Source organism: Ochlerotatus camptorhynchus, unplaced genomic scaffold (genome assembly GCF_037179485.1).
Source record: "Ochlerotatus camptorhynchus isolate MF236.1 unplaced genomic scaffold, CSIRO-AGI_Acam_v1.1 ptg000220l, whole genome shotgun sequence".
Taxonomy (NCBI): domain Eukaryota; kingdom Metazoa; phylum Arthropoda; class Insecta; order Diptera; family Culicidae; genus Ochlerotatus; species Ochlerotatus camptorhynchus.
Window position 1 is genome coordinate 393,202 of NW_027040710.1, and position 9,715 is coordinate 402,916.

Sequence of the window (9,715 nt, forward strand, 5' to 3'; positions counted from 1 at the left end):
ATGACGCTATGTAATTGGCCACCGTGACTGTGGACACATGTAAACTGCGATTTCCGATATTGTCGCTTCCGGAAACAACAAACAATTGTTGCAATCACGTTGGTTGTAAAAGTGGATGACCCTGAGGGTGATCTAGTTATTGCTGCTGCTGATTATGATCTCGGCGCTGCTATTTATTACCACACTTTAACAACTCTTGTAGGGAATTATACTAAGTACTGGTTGCAGGAGAGATCTGAACAAAGTCCTATGGGTTTGACTTCTAATCCGGAATACGATCGTCTAGTCCGATGGATTTATTAAATTCATCCTGATGCAAAGATCAGCGACTGTCAACAAAGTGCGAAACCTTAGCAACTATTGGAAAATCGTCAGCATCAAACAGTGATGCCGTTTTATAATATATTCTGTGTCATTCTTGGCAATTTGTGCGTGCCGAGCAGTGTGCCGTGATGTGTTTCGGCACAGTGTGCAGAGTTGATACCCCTTGCATTAGCGACTATTCATGAGCCACGTAGACACTTTTTGGGGGAGAGACAGGCTTATATCTACGGTTCATACTAATTCAATAAAATAAATGTTTGGAAGGCTGCCTGCGACTAGGGAGCGTTATCTCAAAGCATTTAAAAAGATCTACGTAGTTTTTTTAACAGCCCCTTAGACCTTAGATTCTCCGTATGAAATAACATCCAAGATCCAAAAAGGGTGATGAAGTCAGGATTGATTCCAGGGATTTTCAATTTTAGTCCAATCTTCTTGCAGGGTTAGCTCTATGGAATGAGAGCGATACAGGAAGCATAACAAGCATTCAATCTATAAAGGTTAAACACGCAAAAAATCCGAACACATTAAAAACGCTTTCATTAGGGCATTTTTTGAGTATTTTTTTTTATTTCACTGAATCACAGTAGGCCCTGGTTGACAGGATAAATTCATTTTCCAAGCCATGATGTCATGGCTTCACCGGAGCAAGCACGGAGTATGACGTTCTGAAACGGAATTGGCAAGCTGCCACTTCTCAAATTCCACTAAACAGTGGTACAGCTAAAAAAGGCGTCCAGTGGTTCCCAAGGAGATGAATCCGGCCAATACTCCGGAACTACGGCCAATTGAGGAATACTAGTTAATTATTATTATTATTATTATTTAGCTTTATTTAGAAGGCTTTCAGCCTTAGGCTGGTTCGCCTCCAACATAATACTAGTTAATTGTAATTGATGATATGACATGGAACTACCACTCACTGTAGCAAGACAACTGTCGGTAGACTATGGACGCTGTTCGACTTGATCAAGTTTAATGACCTCTAGTTGTACTCAATCTGCCCTTGTATGAAGGGCCAAAAACGGATTGGGTGGATCCGTGGGCAACACGCACACGTGCAAACACGGGATGAATGAGAATATCCTTCCAACAACAGGATCATACAATCGGTCGAAAAACAGGCCATCCAACAGTGGATTGGGAAGAAGAGCCCGCCTTCTTTCCACGAAATTTTATAGACAGGGAGTTGGCATTTCCACTCTCCCCATCTATTTTGCTTCAATCGGGTACTACCTTGATGGACCGTTACGTTCCCAGCATTTAATGTTTCATATAATAATGAAATGAAAGTTAAAAGAAAAATAAATGAAAGATGTCACCCTAGCTAGAGTTACCTCAGAAGAGAAAAAAAGCGATCTGAGCGAATTTTCTAGCGCTAGTGTACTAGCCAACTAGCACGAATGTCAGATGCTCCTGAAATCTCATGATGGTAGACGCTGATGACCTGTTAACATTATGCTAGTGAGCTTTTTTGCTAGCAGCTAGCTCATTAGCGGTAGTGAAAGTAAGTGTAAACACCCCAACAGTCTGTAAGACGCAGCGCCAGCTCCTCACCGGCCGAATCAACTCGCGACCAGCGCCGAAATCAGAACCGACAACTCCAGCAACCGAAAACAAACGCGTCTAATAGCGGCCACGACACACTTTGATTGAATTTTTGAAATTGAATTATAATGACCATTTTCAATCAGCCCGTCAATTTCCGGTAAGCACTTCCAATAATTTGATATAACGTACACGCAAAATTCAGCATATTTGTAGTTCTGTGTCAAAGTTGACAAAATGGTGAGTTGACAACCTGGAAGGAGCGGAATACCTAGCCCTGGTCCTCACAAGTTCCTACTTCACGCCTCCTCGAGTCATATGATAACAAAAGACTACCAGCTAAAACATGGACACAGCTGGGTGGCGTAGCCTGGGCAATGTTGCCACTCCGGCAATAGCAAAGTGAAGAGGTGCGACGCGAACACTGGCGCGGTAACCATAGTACGGTGATAGAGGAAAAGCTTCACCAAACCTAAGCGTCTGTTCACCATGGAGGTGCGGCTCAAAACGGCGTCTGTTCTCCATGTTAGGAGCGGCTGATCACCGTCCTAGTGCCAGCGTGGGACTCTAAACAGAGCTGTGCACGATGGTCCCCCGGCGAGACAGGGGGTTGGGGCAGGCCCAACAAGCCGCCCTCGAAAAAATATAAAGTTGCAAATACTTGGGATGGGAACAATCGGCACAGACCTACGCGACGAAATAAGGACTACGATTGGAAACTCGGAACATGGAACTGCAAATCGCTCGGCTTCCCGGGTTGCGATAGGTTAATCTATGACGAACTTCAACCACGCAACTTTGAAGTCGTAGTACTGCTGGAACTTTGCTGGACGGGACAAAAGGTATGGAAAAGCGGGCATCGAGCGGCTACTTTCTACCAGAGCTGTGGCACCACCAACGAGCTGGGAACCGGCTTTGTAGTGCTGGGTAAGATGCGCCAACGAGTGATTGGTTGACAGCCGATCAACGCGAGGATGTGCAAGTTGAAGATTAAGGGCCGTTTCTTCAACTACAGCATCATCAACGTGCACTGCCCACACGAAGGGAGACCCGACGACGAAAAAGAAGCGTTCTATGCGCAGCTGGAGCAGGTGTACGACGGCTGTTCGCAACGGGACGTCAAAATCGTCATCGGCGACATGAACGCTCAGGTAGGACGGGAGGCAATGTATAGACCGGCAATCGGGCCAAACAGCCTCCATGCCGTATCGAACGACAACGGCCAACGATGCGTGAAGTTTGCAGCCTCCCGGGTATGGTAGTTCGAAATACCTTTTTCCCCCGCAAGGATATCCACAAAGCCACTTGGAGATCACCTGACCAACACACAGAAAACCAAATCGATCACGTTCTAATCGACGGGAAATTCTTCTCCGACATTATCAACGTCCGCACGTACCGCAGTGCGAACATAGATTCGGACCACTACCTAGTTGCAGTATGCATGCGCTCAAAACTCTCGACGGTGCATAACACACGTCGAAGTCGAACGCCACGATCCAACATTGAGGAACTACGGGACGCCGGAGTTGCCCAGGACTACGCGCAGCAGCTGGAAGTTGCACTACCCACGGAAGAGCAGCTTGGCGCAGCTTCTCTTGAAGATGGCTGGAGGGACATTCGTTCCGCCATAGGTAGTACTGCTGCAGCGGCACTAGGTACTGCGATCCCGGACCGAAGAAATGACTGGTTTGACGGCGAATTCAAACTGTTAATAGAGGAGAAGAATGCAGCACGGGCGAGAATGCTGCAACACCGCACGAGATTGAATGTGGAGCGATACAGACAAGCGCGGCACAGACAAAACTCGGTTTTCCGAAGGAAGAAGCGTCAGCAGGAAGACCGAGATCGCGAGGTGATGGGAAATCTGTACCGTGTAAACGACACACGGAAGTTCTACGAGAAGCTAAATAGTTCGCGCAAAGGCTACGTGCCGCAAGCCGATATGTGCAAGGACTTGGACGGTAACCTTCTCACGAACGAGTGTGAGGTGATTGAGAGGTGGAAGCAGTACTATGACGAGCACCTCAACGGTGAAGCAGCAGAAAACGAAGGTGGCACGGCAACAGACCTTGGAGCACGCGCAGAAGACGACAGGCTACCGGCCCCTGATCGTCAAGAAGTTGAGGAGGAGATCGGTCGGCTGAAGAACAACAAAGCAAACTGGTGTAGATCAACTACCAAGTGAGCTATTGAAATACGGTGGTGAAGCACTGGCTAGAGCGCTGCACTGGGTAATTGCCAAGATTTGGGAGGAGGAGATATTACCGGAGGAGTGGATGGAAGGTGTCGTATGCCCAATCTACAAAAAGGGCGACAAGTTGGATTGCTGCAACTACCGCGCGATCACACTGCTGAGCGCCCCCTACAAGGTACTCTCCCAAATTCTATGCCACCGTCTGTCACCATATGCAAGAGAGTTCGTGGGGCAATACCAGGCGGGATTCATGGGTGTCCGCGCTACCACGGACCAAATTTTCGCGATTCGGCAGGTTCTGCAGAAATGCCGCGAATACAACGTGCCCACACATCATTTTTTCATCGATTTCAAATCCGCATACGACACAATCGATCGAGATCAGCTATGGCAGATTATGCACGAGTACGGATTTCCGGATAAACTGACGCGATTGGTCAAGACGACGATGGATCGAGTGATGTGCGTTGTTCGAGTATCGGGGACACTCTCGAGTCCCTTTGAAACTCGAAGGGGGTTACGGCAGGGTGATGGACTTTCGTGTCTGTTGTTCAACATCGCGTTAGAAGGTGTGATCAGAAGAGCTGGGATAGACCCGAGTGGCACGATATTCAGGAAGTCCATCCAGCTCCTTGGTTTCGCCGATGACATTGACATTATGGCACGGAACTTTGAGATGATGGCGGAAACGTACATCAGACTGAAGGCTGAAGCTAGACGGATTGGACTTGCCATCAACGCATCAAAGACAAAATACATGAAAGCAAGAGGTTCTAGGGAAGACAATGTTAGCCTCCCACCCCGAGTTCAGATTGACGGTGACGAAATCGAGGTGGTCGATGAGTTCGTGTATTTGGGCTCAATGGTGACCGCCGAAAATGATACCAGCAGAGAAATTCAAAGACGCATTATGGCAGGGAATCGTGCCTACTTTGGAATCCGGAGGACGCTCCGGTCGAATAAAATTCGCCGTCGCACGAAGTTGACTGTCTACAAGACGCCGATTAGACCGGTGGTCCTTTACGGTCACGAGACCTGGACTATGCTCGTGGAGGACCAACGCGCCCTTGGTGTTTTCGAACGGAAGGTGTTGCGTACCATCTACGGTGGAGTGCAGGAGGCGAATGAACCACGAATTGCACCAGCTGCTGGGAGAACCATCCATCGTCCACATTGCAAAAATTGGGCAGCTACGGTGGGCTGGGCACGTCGTAAGAATGCCGCACGACGACCCAGTGAAAATGGTTCTAGAAAGCGACCCAACAGGAACAAGAAAAAGAGGCGCCCAGCGGGCAAGGTGGATTGACCAAGTAGAAGGTGACCTGCGGACCCTTCGCAGACTACGAGGCTGGCGAACTGTGACCATGGATCGAGTAGAGTGGAGACGACTTCTTCGGACAGCAGAGGACAACAAGGCCTTAGCCTGATTGGTAAGGTAAGTCAAAGTTGAATGGTTTGTATGAAAATCGGCCTATTGTGCTAATTTAAAGGCCAGCACTGTATTCTTCATCAAATACCTAAATGCTCCGTACGAGCGACGACATTGGTGCTGTGAACCATCTACAGTGTATCGCAAAATTGAGCGTACACCCTAGTGCAACATTTTCTGAACAATTGTAAACAGATATATATTTTTAAATCTTGGCTGGTGGTTAAACAGATGTTTATTAATTTACCGCTTTAGTTTTGGACTTTATTGGAAGAATCTGTATGAAGTTAGATTTATTTTAGTAAAACGCTCGATTTTCAACTTTTTACCTATTGGATTACGAATGATCTGTGACTAAAAATAAACAAAATTGAAAAAAGTTTAGTTCATTATATTTCAAGATATTTTTTTTTTCAAGGAAAAGTCGTTTTTCTCAAACAGTTCTAACTTTTAATAAGCGCAACCAAATAAGCCTAACACTGTACCAATAATTGATAAATTGACGAAGTCAAAATTAGTGGAGTATGAATGATATTTGACTAAAAATGAACAAATATGAAAAAAAGTTTAGTTCATTATATTTCAAGACGTTATTTTTTTTTTTCAGGGAAAAGTCGTTTTTCTCAAACAGCTCTTACTTTTAATAAACGCAACCAAATAAGCCCAACACTGTACCAATAATTAATAAATTTATGTTGATCCAGCAGCCAGAAAGTCAGAAACGTATCTCTTTAAATAGTGCTTTTAAAGCTGTTTTTATTTTCTAAATTTAAGGACATCTGTACGCTCCATTTTGAGATACATTGTAAAATTTAAAAATGATTTTCTGTCTGTCTGTCTGTCTGTCTGATCCTTATAAATAGACTCGGAAACTACTGAACCGATCAGCGTGCTAATTTGTATGCAGGGGTTTTTTTGGGCCGGGAAAGGTTCTTATTCCTCTGTAAGGGGGTTGGGGGAGGGGGGTGTCTCCCCATACAAATGAAACAGAACAATATTGCATGCTACTTTGAATCGGCGCATAAACTCAAGCTAATATTGAATCTTGAGCAAGACCGGGCACACTCAGCTAGTATCCTATAAAAATTATATTGCTGCCATTTCGTCTCTTGTAGACCAATTTTGATTCAATAAATCAATAAGGGTTGATGCATATATTATGTCACGCTCTAGGGGGGGGGGGGTCTAAGATTTTGTGAAAAGCAATGCATTAGGTATAGGATAAACGTCACAATAGAGGGGGGTAAATTTCTCATCGATTTAGCGTGACATAATTAATGCATGGGTCCTAAATCATAGCATGAAAACGGTTCATTTAATCGAAATGATGTTTGAGATTTAGTTGTAGAAAATTGCATTGCCTTTTCAGGAAAAAATATCACCGAAAAAAATTAGAAGTTTTCGTAAAGCTCTGCCAGAGATCTAGATTAGATGATTGATTCGGTGGATTTGGCCGCATTCACGGCCTCGATATGCTGTCGGAACACGATTTATCATTTGGTTCCGCATCCCTTCTTTGACCTACAAATAGATTCTTTTTTTTTTTCATAATTCAAATAGATTAAGATCGGAGTTCAACGGGTGACTTTATGTCTTCCAGCCAGACTGGCAGACGCTTCTGTCGCCAAACATGGGTGTGGCTTGGCACCGTCTAGTTATATGATCACACTTGGTACCGGTTAGTTATTCTTTGCAATCCATCAAAGGACAAACTTACTCAGAATGCCAATTCACACCTCCCATATTTGATTCTTGAGTTTAAAGGGCTATGTTATGATATAGGAAGTCCCAGAATGTCTAAACACGATTTTGGAACACCCCTGCTTGTTTCAGATGACGTTTAAACAGCTGATTATCACGCTTAATCATTGTTTACATGTTGACCAACAGTTTCGTGTATCGCAAGTGTCAGTTTTTTACACTTCCGTGACAATGCGAAACATTTCTCCGGAAAAACACAAATAGATCGTACACAAATGGTGTACTCTCACCAACATTCTGAGTCAATTAGCAAAATTCGAAGGTGCAAGCATCGGAGCCGTTCGAAACGTGATTCGGAAGTATGGTGATGAAGCATCTTTCCAGGACAAGCAAAATCGGAACGTAAACCGAACCCTGTTGACAGAAATCTGAACCGGAAAATCGTGCAAGCTTTCACTCGCAAGAAAAGGGCTTCGGTTCGAGACGTGGCTAGAAAAGTGGGATCCTTGAAAAGTAATGTCCAGAGGTCCAAGGCAAGAATGGGTCTAAAGACGTATAAGAAGCAGAAGAAGCCAAAGCGAAGTGCAAAACAACCGTCAAACCGAGGGCTCGGAAGTTATACGACCAATTGCTTTGTGGAAAATGGGTGTGCGTGATTATGGATGATGAATCATACGTTAAATTTGATTACAAAACTCTTCCTGGTGTTCAGTACTAAAGAGCCTGAATTTATAAAGAGACGACATGTCAAAACTGAATCAAACGATTGTCAAAGCCATAGGCAAAGTTATTCCAATCAAGCACAAGACCTGTCAAACAGATAAGATGTCGCCTCTTTACCCAATTCAGTCTCTTTAATCAGTACTACACCGTTCGTGATGGCCGAAGTGTTGACAACGCGGATAGGTCGATTTTTACCGAAAAATCCGTTAAAAAGGCTATGGTTTGGCATTTGTGAGTGTAGTATGCTTTCCAAACCGTTTTTTGATAACGGAGACAATGACAACTGATGTTTACGTGCAAACAAGCGTCTGTTAACCATGATCCGCAAACACGAGGCCTCAGTACTGTTTTGGTCGGATTTGACGTCAGTTCATTACTCCAAGGACACGGTAACCTGGTATAAAATCATCAAGGTCCAATTCGTACCCAAGGAGATGAATCCGTCCAACTGTCCCCAGGCCAGGTCAATTGAAACTCTTTGGGCCCTGACCAAAGCATATTTGCGGAAGCATGTAAAGACTAGGAAAAAGTATCCAAAATTGTTGGAAAGGCATCTGTGCTGAAGCTAATGAGTATCGTGAGATCAAAAATCCGCTCTTTGGCTTACGACTGATCGGATCTCGGATTTTCTGCATTTAACTGCAATACCCCGGACATACTATGGCTTATATCATGTAATATAGGCTGGCTTGCAATGAGCTCTCATATATAGGATTTCCAGTGAAAACTAGATGTATGAGTGCTCATTGCAAGACAGCCTATATTACATTATATAAGCCATAGTCTGTACGGAGTATAAGAGAATACTATAGAGATGAATACGAAATAAAAATCGGATTTGCTGTAAACAGAGCTACGTTACTAGCGGTGCCGGTGGTTTAGTGGTAAGCGTGATTACCTCTCACTCCAGCAAGCCATGAACCGGGGACCAACGGCTTTGCTTCCTCCCGAAGGAAGGGGTGGGGTGATCAGAGATGTTATGCCTCAGAACATCCCGGCGGCGCCGACTGGGATTGAACCCAGGCCTGCTGGGGTGAGAGGTAATCACGCTTACCACTACACCACCGGCGCCGCTAAAGGTTCATGAGTTGATGGGTCGAAATGTAGGGTCCAGGTGTGGGAGCTGCCTCCCTGGCGTCGGTAGCACTGGTGCTCAGCACGGAAAACAAGATCGACGGAAAACAAATCAAGGAAAAAAAAGAGTTACGTTATTGTTTTTTTTTAATCATGCTTTGACATAAATCTTTCTGAATATCCATGAATGTTAAATTTCTTGATATCCTAAAACAATATTGTGGGAATACATAAGTTTTATAAATTTAGTCAAATTTACTCTGTACAATAATGTGTTTCAGTTTTTCTAGGTTGAATTGAAATTTGCAAAAGTTTAGAAAGTGCCTTTTGTTCTACATCACGATCCTAATTAATCCCTTCACGCTTGACCGAAGTCTAAGATTCTCAATTTAATCTTCGCTAAGTGTTTGTTCAATAAAAGAAATAGATATTCAGCCACGTCTACTAACTGTCCGAACCGTGTCCGAGTAAATTGCTCATGGGTGCCAAAGTTCTTCCCAAGAACGCTTCTCATTTTGACGACAGTGTGGAAAAATCAACCGTCAACCGTCAGCATTGTGAAAAGAATTTATTTTTTTCTCGCTTTCCACAAACTGTTTGCGCTCTGCAAACCACAAAGAATCGTACAAAAAAAAAAGAGTCTCGTCAAAGCTGCAAAATGGTACTTATCCCTTCCAGCATCAACAACAAAAACAGAGTCGTGGCGAGCACAAACATAAAAG